The sequence below is a fragment of the Chlorocebus sabaeus genome, chromosome 26, assembly GCF_047675955.1.
Source record: "Chlorocebus sabaeus isolate Y175 chromosome 26, mChlSab1.0.hap1, whole genome shotgun sequence".
Classification (NCBI taxonomy): Eukaryota; Metazoa; Chordata; class Mammalia; order Primates; family Cercopithecidae; genus Chlorocebus; species Chlorocebus sabaeus.
The window spans coordinates 32430343-32444792 of record NC_132929.1 but is presented as its reverse complement, the minus strand read 5'-3'; the positions used below and the strand labels follow the sequence as shown (position 1 = coordinate 32444792).

Genomic DNA, 14450 nt, shown 5'->3' with positions numbered 1-14450 from the left:
CTCAAGAAAAAAAGAAAAAAAAAAAAGGTTGTGTTAGACGAGGAAGACAACTGACTATATTTGCTAACATTTGTAACATTTGCATTTTAAACCAAAAATTTGAATTTTGAAAAATGTATATTCACTATCCTGGGGCTTAACATCTTCCCAGTACTTTAAGACTTTTTTGTGGTGGTGATATCAGCAAATGTGATTTTTCTAATGTACAGAAAAATGTCAACATTTGGAAGATCTACATAATTTAGTGAACCAATTTTTTTTTTTTTTTGAGACGGAGTCTTGCTCTGTCACCCAGGCTGGAGTGCAGTGGTGCAATCTAGGCTCACTGTAACCTCTGCCTCCTGGGTTCAAGCGATTCTCCTGCCTCAGCCTCCCGAGTAGCTGGGATTACAGGTGCCCGCCACCATGCCCAGCTAATTTTTGTACTTTTAGTAGAGACAGGGTTTCACCGTGTTGGCCAAGCTGGTCTTGAACTCCTGACCTCAAGTGATCTGCCCGCCTCGGCCTCCCAAAGTGCTGGGATTTCAGGCACAAGCCACTGTGCCCGGCCTCAGTTGTATTCTATTAAACCAAACTTTAAGAGATTTGCAAAAGTGCAAAATAATTTTTTTTTGGAATATATAGTTATACATAAAAATATATGTGTTAAAATGTACTGATTTATTACTGTTATTTTTTTGTTTTGTAAAATATATATAACATACAATTTACCATTTTAACCATTTTTTGGTGTACAGTTGAGTGGCCTTAAGTGCATTCACGTTGTTGTGCCACCATGACCACCATCTACCTATCTCCAGAAATTTTCATCTTCCCAAACTGAAACTGTACCAATTACACCAATTACACAGTAACTCTCCATTCCTCTCTCTCCGGAGCCCCTAGCAACTACAATTCTATTTTCTATCTCTATGAATTTGACTACTGTAGATGCCTCCCTCAAGTGCAATCATACAATGTTTGTCTTTTTGTGTCTGGCTTGTTTTACTTAACATAATGTCTCCAAGATGTATTAATGTTGTTACTGTTATTTTTAAATTAAATTAATGAATATAATTTTTTAAAAAATCTCAGTCTTAATTTTTTTTTTTTTTTTGAGAGACAGGATCTTGTTCTGTTGCCCAGGTTGGTTCAATGGTGTGATCTAGGCTTGCTGCAACTTTGAACTCCTAGCCTCAAGTGATTCTCTCACCTCAGCCTCCCAAGTAACTAGGGCTGCAGGCACACACCACCATGCCTGGCTAATTAAAAAAATTTTTTTTGTAGAGAGAGTGCACAGACTGGTCTCAAACTCCTGGGCTCAAGTGATTCTCCTGCCTCAGACTCCCAAAGTGCTGGGGATTACAGGCATGTGCCACCACATTTGGCCTAATTTTTTTCTTTTTGAGATGGAGTCTTGGTTTGTGGCCCATGCTGGAGTGCGGTGGTATGATCTCAGCTCATGGCAACCTTTGCCTCCGGGATTCTAGTGATTCTTATGCCTCAGCCTCCTGAGTAGCTGGAATTACAGACTACGAGTAATGCCCAGCTAACTTTTTGCATTTTTAGTAGATGTGGGGTTTCACCAGGTTGGCCAGGCTGGTTTTGAACTCCCGGCCTCCCGTGATCTTCAAGAGATCCCCACCATACTATTTAATGAAGCTGGGGCCAGCTTAGAAACGAACTCTTATGTTAATTTACCCTCCTTTCCTGCCTCGTTTGCCTGTTCCGCACTCTTAATGTCCTCAGATTACACCTCTCAATAAAGTGCTGGTCCTTAAGTTTGCTTAGACTCTGTTTTCTGGATAACTCAGGCAAAGACAATGCCCAAAACAGTATAGCAAGTGCTTAAGAAGATATTTTATAAATAAACTAAGAAAAAAATTGGCTGTAAATATAGAAATATAAATAGTTTTCCTTTAGTAAATTGAGAATTCATGACAATAGGAGCCCTAAAATTGAGATTAAAAAAAAAAAACACAACACTTTCAGCTACGTGTATGACATTGACATTTTTGTAGAATATTTCCTTTTTTAAAATATAATGTTTATTATTTAGGATTTGTCTAATGTTTCCTCATCATTACATTCAAGTTCTGCATATCTAGTGAGAATGCTTCATAAGTGATACTGTGTCTTTCTTAGGGAGTCACATTTACAGGTTCATACATTATGTCTGTAATATCAATTCATCATCTGGCCAAGATTGCTATTCCTTTTTTTTTAACACGTGCATTTAAATGTCTCTACTTTTCTCATTTATCATCTCATCATTATTATCCACCTCAAATAATATAGTAGGCTTCATTTTTATTGCCTCCTGTTTCAGCCCCCCACGACTACCAACTAAAAGGTAAAAACCACAGAGGCAAGGATGTCTGCCTGTTGTTTTCACGGATGTAATATTTTCCAAATGTGTGTACAGTGCCAACCACATATTTATTGAATGCATGAATGAACAGATGATGATTCAGATTAGTAGATCAGAGAATGTGTGTCCTTTATGACAGAACATTATTTTAATTTTTTTAGAGACAGGGGATCTCACTATGTTTCCCAGGCTGATCTTGAATGCCAGAGTTCCAGCAATCTTCCCACCTCGGCCACCCAAAGTATTGGGATTACAGGCATGAGCCACCGTGCCTAGCTGTGCCTAATTTATATATTACATTTTATCATGGATACATATATTTAGGAAAAACATAGTATATATGGGGTTTGGTACTATCCACGGTCTCAGGCATCCACTGGGGGCCTTGGAATGTATCACTCTCAGATAAGGAGGGACTACTACTACAAAATAATAGCTTTACTATTTTTTCCAGTTCTGTGTACATTTGTAATCGACAGAGAGTTTTAATGTTTTGACAAACATTTAAAGGTCACAGGATAGTCATAATTGTTCTATTGATTATTATTATTATTATTTTTAGGACAGAGTCTTGCTCTGTCACCAGGCTGGAGTGCAGTGGCGTGATCTCAGCCCACTGCGACCTCTGCCTCCCAGATTCAAGCAATTCCTCTGCCTCAGCCTCCCAAGTTTCTGGGATTACAGGCATGTGCCACCATGCCCGGCTAATGTTTTGTATTTTGGTAGAGATGGGGTTTCACCATGTTAACCAAGATTGTCTCCATCTCCTGACCTCGTGATCCACCTGCCTTGGCCTCCCAAAGTGCTGGGATTACAGGCGTGAGCTGCCGTGCCCGGCCTCCATCAGTTATTAAGATCACTTTGCACAGTTTCAGCTTGCACTCTCATTTTTACGGTTCTGCACTGCCTGCACTGTCTGCATTCAAGGGAAGGTGCAAGTTAAATGCTTAAAAATGAAAACCAGAATGTTCTTACCATAGACATGATCTGAAAAAAATGAAGAACCACTGACTGAAGATGATAAGCTGTAGATATTAGCCTCCCATTTGGATCAATCCCAAATCTGTATCTCCAGCTTAAGTTTCCAAGTGACTTTCGGGCATTCTACCAGCACTTAGTATGCAATACATCCAAAACTGAACTTCATCCTAACCCTCCCACCTACCAAAAAGTGCCAAGCAACTTGATTCTCTATCATAGAGTATCAGTTAGGATTAGTCTTGATGGCTAAACAGAGACCTAAAATAACAGTAGCTTAAACAAAGTAAAGATTAATTTTTCTATCAAAATAAAACTCTAGGGTTAGGCAACCCAGGGCTAATTCCAGTATAATGAATCACCAATTATCAGGAATCTAGGCCTTTCCTATTTTTTGTTCTATAATCCTTACCATTAAGCTTTTATCTTCAAGTTATTCGTGGAAACAAACCAGCTGTGGGTGCTTGAACCTTGCCATTCCAGGCAGAAAGAAGAAAGGTAAAGAAAAAGTGCCGCCACCTGCTCTTCGAAATACTTTAGCAAACTCTCACGGATGCCCCATCCCAAAATGTCTGCTTATGTCTTACTAGACAATCCGATCTGTAATGGAGACAGAGAGACGTGGTTTTTAGCTGGGCACGTTGCTATCTTTTATATTAATACCATATGGGTCAGTTACATAGAAAATGGGTAGAATGAATATTAGGCAAGCAATTAGTGATCTCTTGTCCGACTTCCTTAATGATCCTACGATTCACCTAGTCATCAAGCCAGAGACTTGGGGATTATCTGAGACTCTTCTGTCTCCCTCACTGCCCATATCCAAGGTTAGTTTATTATACTTTCTAAATATCTTTTGCATTTGGAACTCCAGTTTTTCCTTTGATGCTCTATTGCCTAAAATAGTACATGACAGAGATTGTTGATGTTTATAAATGTTTGTAAAATTCTGATTCAATAACTACTTTTCCTACAACTGGGGGAAGTTATGTCAGTGAACTTTACATCAGAGTCTTCAAATAATATTCAAAGAACATTCCTATTATATTATAAAGTGTAATTTCTGAAGTTCTTTAAGTTACAAAGCAATTTCCTATTCTCCAATACTAGTGGGAATTGAATTAGTTATTCAATTTCAACAATATGAAATGTACTCCCCTCTCTGATATTTAATGTTTCTTAATTGTATAACTTTGTCTGTTAGTAGCTTCTTTCTCTTACACTCTCTCCTCCAGAAGACCTCTATGGGACTTCCCTCAACCTGCCCGCGCACACACACACACACACACACACACACACACACACACACAGAGTGGTGGCCTCGAGAATCTTGTTCCTTACGAAGTCAAAATGTCAAACATCTCAATGGCAGGTATGAAAAACAGTAACTCTGTCCCTGCTGAGCCACCTGCTGAATATTCCATATGCCAGGTGCTAATTTTAGGAGAAAGAAAGGAAAGTTTAAAAATGTATTCTCTTCTCACTGCTCAGCAAGAACCTCCTTTCCTTTTCTTCTCAAACAGCTGCAGCAGAAGTTTATGTGAATGCAAAATACAAGTGGTATCAGAAACAAGGCAGAATTTTAAAGAATTCACCAGATGACTTAAACAAATAAACCTATTGGGTTAAGCTTATTGTTCTGGAGAGACTAAACACTGACTGGCCTTGGATTGATGGAATTCACTGGAATAGAGCAGGACCGACAAATTGGGATAAAATATTTGGCAGTTGTACTTTGTCCGAGGACAAATGACCAGCTTACTTTAAATTCATTCTCTGCAGCTGGGGAGTAGGTGGCCAGGCCAGCATCATACCTATTGTAGCCGAGTAACATTTCTTGACTTTGACAGGCTGCCCCCATTTGATTAGATATTTTACAAAACAATGTACACCGCAGATCATTTGCAAAAATGTTTTTGTTTCTCCAATTCCTGACATTCTGGGATAAATGAAGACCTCTGCAAGCTCTGAACATGCTCAGAGAATGGGTTGTTTTGACAAGCTGGAAAATAGACTATCTGCCAGCAGTCTGCAAGCCAGAGCTTTAATAGTAGTCATATTACAAATGCTATTTTCTCTCTGCCTTTATCGTATTCCTTTATAACTCTAAGTATTTTATTTGCTCAAATAGTTTATTTGAACACAGCAGCATTGGAGTGGGCAGTGGGAGCAAAAACACAAAGACCATTGTTGCAATTTCTTACTGCATTTGAAGTAATAGTTTTATTAATTTGCTTTTTCCAACTAACATTTCATGCAAAGTTGATGCCATTTCAACATGATTCTGTATGATAAGTTTAATGTGTGGAAATTCGAATATCTAGAAGTTATGAAACAAGGAACCAATTAGGTATACAAAAGCTGATGACTCACTATAGAAGTATTCTTGGCCTACTGTGTTGTGTGTTAGTAACCATGGCCTACCCCAATTCCCATTTCTTTTAGTTGTGGAAGCTCTTGTGACTGCTTATCCCTATGTTTATTTACTGTTCTTTTTTTTAAATCCGTGCCTCTATGATGTTTCCTCATCTCCTAACATTTCTATTTATTCATTTTAGAAGCTAGACGTCTGCAGAAAGTGCTAGCTAATCAGTTAAGAATTATTCTTTATCCCTTTAGTATTTGTGTTAAATGTAAATGTAATCCTAGGCATTTTATATTTTAATTTGGGGGCTTATTTTGGAGATTTATTATTATTTTGTCAGTAATTATATTTGGAACTTTTTCATTCTTAAATCGGATTTTATTTTTATTATTTATATATTCTTTTGAGACAAGGTTACTTGGTGCCCAGACTGGAGTGCAGTGGTGTGATCTCGGCTCACTGCAACCTCCACCTCCGCCTCCTGGCTCAAGCGATCCTCCTGGCTTAGTCTCCCAAGTTAGTAAAACTACAGGTGTGCGCCACTACGCCCCGCTAATTTTTGTATTTTTGGTGGGGGTAGAGACAGGATTTTGCCATGTTGCCCAGGCTGGTCTTGAACTCTTGGGCTTAAGTGATCCACCTGCTTGGGCCTTGCAAAATGCTGGGATTACAGGTGTGAACCACTGCACCTGGCCCAAATCTGACTTTATGATTGAAGACAGATCTTCCTAAGAGACTGCTTTTTCCCACAAAAATAATTATTTTAGAAAGAACAAATAAAAATTTAAATAAAAGGAGCCTCTAATTGACCTTCAACTGATAGTCACAATTTTGCAAAGGAGAGAAGTCTATCATCTCTCTCGTTCCTACCTCACATCTTCCCCACTTAGTGCAGCATGGTCTTGGGCCAGTTACTTAACATCGCTGAGCCTCAATTCCCTTATCTGTGAAATGTGGATAAGAATAGTACCTACCACTAGGATGTTTATAAGGATTAAGAGTTAATGTGTACAGGCTGGGCGCGGTGGCTCACGCCTGTAATCCCTGCACTTTGGGAGGCCAAGGTGGGCGGATCATGAGGTCAGGAGATCCAGACCATACTGGATAGCATGGTGAAACCCTGTCTCTACTAAAAATACAAAAAACAAAACAAAACAAAAAAATAGCCGGGCGTGGTGGAAGGCACCTGTAGTCCCAGCTACTCGGGAGACTGAGGCAGGAGAATGGCATCAACCTGGGAGGCGGAGCTTGCAGTGAGCTGAGATTGCGCCACGGCACTCCAGCCTGGGTGACAGAGCGAGACTCCGTCTCAAAAAAAAAAAAAAAGTAAATAAAGAGTTAATGTGTACAAAGTGCAATGAACCACACCTGGCACGTAATAAAAGTTCCAAAAAATATTAGCTATTGTTATTGTAAAATTACTTCTATATAGATACATTTTCCTATCCTTTCTACTTTTCTTTCTCCTTCCCACATCAGCTTGTGAGAGAACAAGTCACTTCTAAGGATGCTAGGAGATTAGGAAGTGTGACCTGAAGCTGTAGTCACAGTCTAATCGTTTTGATAAACCCAAATGTTTAAATCCCAAAGTAAAAAATGTTCATGAAGACTGCCATATTACACAACTCCAGGGGGCACCATCCACTTGGTAGTCAGAGTGACTGCTGTTCCTAAAATTGTGCAGTGGACAATCCATGTAGCTATACATGGTAGCTCTGCATCCCACCATTCAATTACGTTGTTTATTTTCCTCACAATTCATTGTTTTCTGTTTCATGTAAAGTTATGTGTGCATAATGACGTTTCGGTCAATGATGGACTGTGGACTGTGTTTAGGGTGGTGGTCCCATAAGCTTATAATACAGCATTTTTACTGTGCCTTTTCTATGGTTAGCTATGTTTAGAAACACAAATACTTACACTGTGTTATAATTGCCTACACTATGCAGTAGAGTAACATGCTGTCCAGGTTTGCAGCCTCAGAGCAATAGACTATAACATGTAGCCTAGGTGTGTAGTGGGTTATATCATCTAGATTTGTGTAAGTACATTCATGATGTTCACACAATGACGAAATCACCTAATCAGGGATTTTTCAGAATGCATCCCCATTGTTAATGCATGACTGTATGTGTAGTTATATACACTCACTATATGACACACACACATAAAGCTTATCCATTGTTTTCCTTATACAAGTCTTTTTTTTTTCTTTCTAAAGGTGTTGACATTCAACTGGGAGTTATATGTGTTTGTGTGCATCAAGGTTTATATTCACACCTACATGAAGTATTAATAGTGATAGAAAAATGTAAGAAGTAAAGAATAAATTACATTTAACTGAGTTGAAAATGCTCATAATTTATAAACGTGATTGCTTTTTCTTACCTCTATGAGATGACTACAAATGGCTCAAAGCAAAGTATGTGAATAGAACCAAAATATTTAATTAATTGATCATTGAAGTGATAGGGGCTGATAGTAGATTTCCTGTCACTAAATAAAAGATATAGTCAAGCTGTGATAAGTGTTATTGGCTAAATATCTCTACGATGTGTATGTCCGGTTTCTGTCATGTGTCTGTAGACACTGCTGGTGATTTGAATCAATATAACTTTTTTTATTATTGTGAATAAAATGCTTCATTTAGTTAGTTGTTTCTTTGACATGAGGAAAAATTGTTCTCTGATGAACTACTTCAAGAAATATCCTTTGAATTTTGAATACTGTGACAGTTTTATTTCAACTTATGACCAGGAATGGAACTACATACAGGTGGTACTGAATTTCTACAAGATCCTCACTGCCATTTAAGCAACACAGATGTTTTCTTTATTCTTAATGAGTTAATCCCACTGCCATTCAAGCACAAGGAAGAAGCAGAAAATGCCCAAAGGCCTGTGTAGTTAAAGGGAGTAGAATAAGCAAAAAGCCTAGCTAATCTACAAATTTGATAATTCAAACTTGAATAATTGAAAGTTTGATATATTTGCATTAGGAATGTGTGAATCAAGAGCACTGAAGTTCAACACATGCTGTGCTAAAATTAAAACAGTACTCAGATGGACTGAACCATGATTTATGATGTGCTTTTTTCAGTCTTTGGCATAGAATTTCCCTACTTACAAAAGAATCACAATGGAAAATACATAAAACTGTAGCTTTCCCTCTTGAGATGAATATTCTGCATATACTGATCTCTTGCTTCTTAAGTTACCATTCAATTCACTTCAACAGTCATATAGTGAGCACCTTATTATGCTATTTCTGAGGATTCAAGGACGAATAAAACATACACTGTTCTTAAGTCTTGTTCTCTCAATCTAAAGGATTGAAATAAAGTCAAGGCATCAAGGTACTGGGTTGGGGAGGCATGAAATAAAGTGTGAAACGATGTAGGGCAGACATTTGGGTCTTGTTCTTTATAGCACTTTTTTTAGTAATCACTGTTAAATTGTTCTCCTACCCAGATTGCTTCCCCTATCTTTGTCAGCTCTTAGTATTGTCAACCTATCTTGTCTTGGGTTTAATAAAATATTCATCTAATAAATATGTGTGTTAAACTCTTAACATACAAGTAACTTTTTGGGTGTTGTCAGTGACACAAAATGATTATCTTATAGCTGCTCACAATTTTCAATATTGGTTGAAAAGACAGTCACAGGAACTAACCCCCAAACAAGTCAAATGATGATTAACTTTATCATAGGATTATAAATAGCACTCAATAGGGACAATGTGAAGTCAGAGTTTAGTGTGGAGAATCAGGTTCTTGACCAAGATTACACCACTGGTAAGCAGCAGAGCTGGGGTTTGAGACCAGGGCTACTGATCGCCAACATCAGCATTCTTTTTACTTTAAAATTGCAACACAAAATAACATCATAAACATCATTGCTTATCACAGACATAGGCAACGTTAAAATTGTTTTCAGCATTTTGTGTGGAACGTTTACTTATTATTATACTTTTGATCTATTGAGGGTCTTCTAGGGCCTTTTTCACACTCTGGTCTTCCCTTCACCTAGAGAAAAACTCCTTTCTTTAGGATGCAGTGTAAAGAAACATGGACACTGAAGTATATCACTGGTTATGTAGAGCCGGGGTCCTCAATCCCCGGGCCATGGACAAACTTTTCCCCCATCTGTGCAAAAATTAACTTCCATGAAACTGGCCCCTGGTCCCAAAAAGGGTGGGGAATGCTAACATAGCGTCTTCAGTTTTCTCATCTATAAAAACCTTGCAGGGTTGTGGTAGAGATTAAATGAAATAATTAATGCAAAGTCTCTAGCATAGCATGTCACTGACGGACCACTCTGGAAAGGTGAGTCATCTTCCCTTGAATTAAGAGAAAATATGCCTTTAAGTCAATCTGAGACAATACATTACAGCTGACAAGGATTGGAGGCCTATCTTGTTTACCTCCGTTGTTGCCCAGAGTGGAGCATGGAAATCCAGTGCACTGATACTCTTCTCTCAAGGTCATATTGACAAATGTAAGCAGAAGAAGTTTGATCATGTTTCTGTTTCTGTTTCTCGAGAAGTGACAACCTACTCCTAAAACATATTAAATAACTGATCTGGATTTGGAGGACTGTTATCAACATTTAATAGTTTCAATAATAAGATTGTGGGAAAATAATTTGACCTTCTGTAATTGTTAATGATGTTGAACAACTTTTTATTGGTTTATTGGAAATTTGTATTTTTTCCAGCAATTTGTCTGTTAATGTTCTTTGTCTCTTATTTAGTAATTTTCAGGAACTCTTGATAGATTATGGAATGTAATTTTTTTTTTTTTTTTTGATAGAGTCTCACTCTGTCACCCAGGCTGGAGTGCAGTGGCACGATCTCGGCTCACTGCAACCTCAGGCCTCCCAGGTTCAAGTGGTTCTCCTTTCTCCTGCCTCAGCCACCCAAGTAGCTGGGACTACGGGCATGCACCACCATGCCTGGCTAATTTTTTGTATTTCTTAGTAGAGATGGGATTTCACCATGTTGGCCAGGCTGATCTGGAACTCCTGACCTCATGTGATCCACTCACCTCTGCTTCCCAAAGTGCTAGGATTACAGGGGTGAGCCATGGCGTCTGGCCTGTTGGTATATCTTTTAAATATATAGCTTATCTTCAAAAGATACACTGCATATCTTTTAGTTAGTTTATGTTATCTTTTCCATACATGAATTCTAAAGTTTTATGTAGCCCAATCTGCCAAATCTGACATGCCCTGTGAAACTCTCTACAATTCAAGGCTATATATATGTCTTCCATGTCCTAGTACCATGTGTTCAAAACAGTATACTTTCTCCTCTGAATTGCCTTTTCACCTTTGTCAAAAATCTGTTGTCTATATATGTTTGCATGGTTTTATTTCTGGACTCTATCGTGTGCCAACAATTTCGTTGTCAATCTTTATGATCAATAATTGCACATTGTATTGGTTACTGTAGCTTTACGATATGTGTTGAAATCAGGTAACATTAGCTCTCCAAATTTTTTGTTCTTTTTCAAAATTGTTTTGGCGATTGTAGATGCTTTGCATTTCCATATGAATTTTATAATCAGCCTGTCAAATTCTGCCAAAAGGCCTGCTTGAGATGGAAATGAATGTACAGCTCAAATTGGGAAGAACTGATATCTTAACCATATTGAGCCTCCTGAAGCATGAAAAAGGTATATTTCTTCATTTATTCAGATTTTCTTTAATCAGTGTCAGTAATGTTTTGTAATTTCCAGTATGCAGGATTCTTACATCTTTGGTCAGATTTATCCCTAAATATTTTCTAGTTTTTGATGTTATTATAAATGATATTGTTTTAATTTTTTAAAATTTTCAGTTGTTCATTAATGGTAAATAGAAATACAATTGATTTTTTAATATATTAATTTTGTATCCTGCAGCTTGCTAAACTCATTATTAGTTCTAGTACCTGTTTTGTAGATTCTTTAGAATTTCCTGCATAGATGGTCATGTTGTCTTCAAATAATGACAGTTCTACTTCTTTCTTTTCAATCTGCGTGACTTTAATTTATTTTTCTTGCTTACAACCTCCAGTTAAATGTTTAGTAGAGGCGGTGAGAGCAGACATAATTGTCTTTTCCCAATTTTAGAGGAAAGCTTTCTGTTTTTACAAGTATGATGCTAGCTGGGGTTTTTTTTTTTTTTCTTTTTAAATAGATGCTGTTTATTAGATTGAAGATTTCCTTTTATACGTAGTTTGCTGAGAGTTTTTTTAATCAGAAACTGATGTTGGATTTTTTTTGAAGGCTTTATCCGTGTCTATTGAGACGATTATATGCTTTTCTTTTTTTTTTTTTTTTTTTTTTTTTGAGACGGAGTCTTGCTCTGTCGCCCAGGCTGGAGTGCAGTGGCGGGATCTCGGCTCACTGCAAGCTCTGCCTCCCGGGTTTACGCCATTCTCTTGCCTCAGCCTCCCGAGTAGCTGGGACTACAGGCGCCCGCCACCACGCCTGGCTAGTTTTTTGTAATTTTTTAGTAGAGACGGGGTTTCACCGTGTTAGGCGGGATGGCCTCCTGACCTCGTGATCCACTCGCCTCGGCCTCCCAAAGTGCTGGGATTACAAGCTTGAGACACCGCGCCCGGCCGCTTTTCTTTTTAAGTTTGTGTTTATATGGTGTCTTATATCATTTTTTTGAAAGTAAAACAACTTTGAATTCCTGGGATAAAGCTAACTCAGTCATGATGTTTTATCCCTTTTAAATATTGATTGATTTGCTAAATTTCGTTTAGTATTTTGCATCTATGTTCCTAAGAGATACTGGTTTGTAAATTTCTTTTCTCGTTATGTGTCTGGTTGTAATATCAGAGTAGTGGAGAACTCACAGAATTAGTTGGAAAGTATTTCCTCTTCAATTTTTTGGAAATTTATGAAGAATTAGAATTATTCATTAACTGTTCATTCATGAATGTAACATTCATTAAATGTTCGGTGGAATTCATGAATAAAGCCATCTGGATCAGAGTTTGCTTTGTGGGAAAGTTTTTTAACTGAAAATTTTATTTATTTAATAGATATACATATTTTTGTTTTGTTGTTTTATTTTCAAGACACGATCTCAGGTCACTGCAACCTCTGCCTCTTGGGTTCAAGTGATGCTACTGCCTCAACCTCCCAAGTATCTGAGACTACAGGCACTCACCATCATGCCCTGCTAATTTTTGTTTATTTTTAGTAGAGTCAGGGTTTCATTATGTTGGCCAGTCTGGTCACGAACTCCTGGCCTCAAGTGGTCCACCCACCTCGGCCTCCCAAAGTACTGGGATTACAGGTGTTAACCACCTGATGCCCAGCCTATCTCTTTATATTATCTTTTTCTTCTTGAATGGGCTTTGGTAGTTTGTGTCTTTCATGTGTCTGTCCTTCATCAAAATTGTTAAATATGTTAGTTTGTGGTTGTTCATAATATTCCCTTATTATCCTTTTAGTATCTGTAGATATCTATACTGATGTCATCTCTCTGACTCCTGATATTGGTAATTTGTGTCCTCACTCTTTTTTCCTGATCAATTTAGAAATTTATCAATTTTATTAATCTTTGCGGGGGTACCAGCTTTTAGTTTCCTTTTTCTTCCCCCAACCTTTTTTTTTTTGAGACAGAGTCTCACTCTGTCACCCAGGCTGAAGTGCAGTGGTGTAATCACAGATCACTGCAGCCTCGGCCTCTGGGGCTCAAGTGATCCTCCCACCTCAGCCTCCCAAGTAGCTGGGAACACAGGTGTGCATCATTCCATCCAGCTAATTTTAAAATTTTTAGTAGAGACAGGGTCTAGCTATGTTGCCCAGACTGGTCTCGAACTCCTGGCCTCAAGGGATCCTCCTGCCTTGGCTGCCCAAAATGCTGGGATTCCAGGCACCAGCCACCTTTCCTTTAGCTTCATTGATTGTGTCTCTGGTTTTTCTGTTTTTGATTTTGTTTTATTTCTTTGATTTCTTCTCTGATATTAATTCCTTCCTTTTGCTTATTTTGGGTTTAATTTGCTTTCTGTATGACTTAAATCCTATTATGTTTATTGTGACTTGTTTTGTGGCACAAAATATTGTTTATCTTGATAAAATATCCCATTTGCACTTGAAAATAATGTGTATTCTGCTGTTGTTTAGTGGACCTGTTTATACATGTCAATTAGGTCATCTTGGTTGATAATGTTTGAAAAATCTGTATCATTACTGATTTTCTGCTGACTTGATCTATGAATTATTGAGAGGGGGTATTGAAATGTTTTATTAGAATTGTTGATTTTCTATTTCTCTTCTAGTTCTATTAATGTTTGTCTCATGTATTTTGAAGCTCTTGTATTAATTAGGTGAATAATGTTTTTAGAATGTCATATCCTTTCGGCTAATTGACCCCTTTATTAGAATGAAATGACCTTTCAAACTCTCTAGTAACAATCTTTGCTCTGAAATCTAGTTTGTTGGTCATTAATATAGCAATTTATTCTTTCTTTTGTTAATGTTAGCTTTCTTTTTCATTTTTAAAATTAACCTATTAGTGGTTTTCATATTTAAAGCATATTTTTTATAGATAGCATAATATTTTCTTGCTTTTTAATCCAATCTGATAACTTCTGTCTTTTAATTTGGTGTGTTTGGACCATTTACATTTTTTTCTTCATATTTATGTATCTTTAATTGACAAAGAAAAATTGTATATATCTATGGTGAAAAACATGATGTTTTGAAACATGTATACATTGTGGAGTGGCTAAATCAAGCTTATTAACATATGCATG

The 14450-nt window shown here is 37.5% G+C and overlaps 1 long non-coding RNA gene across 1 annotated transcript in view; it reads left to right on the top strand.

Moving 5' to 3' along the window:
• Positions 1-14450, top strand: part of LOC119628040 (uncharacterized) — a 90428-nt gene that overhangs the window by 39143 nt on the left and 36835 nt on the right. The gene's annotated exons all lie outside the window — the stretch shown is intronic.